Genomic DNA, 1,538 nt, shown 5'->3' on the forward strand with positions numbered 1-1,538 from the left:
CGGCACCCTGGGGTGCCGTCTGTCGAGATTTGTATCCGTTTGTAACCCTTTGTATCCTATGGCCCTTCATTATAAAGAGAAAAATCATGGTAGCCCAAGTACATTGAAGATAATCGGAATAGAACATGTCCCCATGTCAATAAGAGGAGGTGATAGGGTTAATAGGCTTTTACAGAGAGAGTCTTTTTGGATCTATGTACTGAAAGACCTTGTACCTTTTTTGTAATAAAAATTCAGATCTGGAAGTATTTTATTGTTGATCTTGTTTTTTTTTTGTTTTGTTTTTTTTAAGAAATTTATACTATGTACATACATACATTGATTTGTGGAGTCTGATTTATATATTTAAGTATTTTTTTATTTAAATTTTTTTTTCTTCTCCTTTATACATGATTATATTGTGTTTGATTTAATTTGATATGTAATCGTCGAACTTCCTCGCTACTGTTTGTCCTGTGTAGAACGACCAGGTGATTGTTATTTGACTAATTAATTGCTGCTCAAAATGAACTCAGATTGTGTTTGTTACTCACACCCTGACGAAGGCAAAATAGCCGCAACGCGTAGGTGTGCACTTGTCACCTGTTCTTAAAACTTATAGCCATGATGAAATAAAAGCTTTTTAAAACTTTTTGAATAAGATTCGAGTGCCTTGAACTACTATTATTCTTACGAGTAATTGTTGCATGTATTCATTGTCTTTCAACGGTCAGGAATACTTGACTCTGATTGGTTAATGATGGCCTTCTGTCAAATATGTAAGGGATAATGTACAGCAAACTGCTTTCAATCACTGTTATTTCAGTATGATTAATATAGTATTATAGTATTATTATTATTAATTATTTTGAATTTAGTTTTTTATATTTTCTGTTTTCATTTTAGTTTAGGTTTTAATAATTTTGTTGTGTGTTTTTGTCAGTTTTATTAGTTTTGTTGTTGTTGTTGTTGTTTTTTAGTAAACGGAAACTATATTGGCAACTAGCTGCAGTATTTTTCAGTGGAAGTATAACTTAAAGATTACAAAATTAATTAACATAAATGTTTTTAAATAATTGTAGTTAATGGCAAAACTAATTTTTATTTAATCTAAATGAATTAGAAATGTTGCCTTGGCAACAAGCTGAAATATTAAATGAAAGTATAACTTAAATATTAAAAATATATATATTTCAACTATGTGAAATATTTACTGCAAGTATAACTTAAAGAAAAAAAAAATCAGTTAACAACTGTTTAACAGTTAAATATTGTTTAACAACTAAATATTATTTTTTTTAATATTTAAATTAATATATATATATATAATTTTTATTATTGTAAATGTTTAGTTTTGTTTAACGATAATAACACTAATTTTTAGGGATGCACTGATACCACTTTTTCCAGTACTCGCCCGATACCGATACTTTTATTTTTGGTACTTGCCAATACCGAGTAACGATACCAATATTTTTATTGCATTTGTACATTTTTTAAATATTGGGTACAGAAACCAAAAGAGTATGTATAATGTTAGTTGGTTAACTTCATTTATC

General features: G+C 28.1%; 1 protein-coding gene across 1 annotated transcript in view; it reads left to right on the top strand.

The window, feature by feature from the left end:
* LOC107679144 (MAM domain-containing glycosylphosphatidylinositol anchor protein 1-like) overlaps window positions 1-1,538 on the top strand; it is a 181,564-nt gene that overhangs the window by 128,070 nt on the left and 51,956 nt on the right. The gene's annotated exons all lie outside the window — the stretch shown is intronic.

The sequence above is a fragment of the Sinocyclocheilus anshuiensis genome, unplaced genomic scaffold (genome assembly GCF_001515605.1).
Source record: "Sinocyclocheilus anshuiensis isolate Anshui unplaced genomic scaffold, SAMN03320099.WGS_v1.1 scaffold300, whole genome shotgun sequence".
NCBI classification, from domain to species: Eukaryota; Metazoa; Chordata; class Actinopteri; order Cypriniformes; family Cyprinidae; genus Sinocyclocheilus; species Sinocyclocheilus anshuiensis.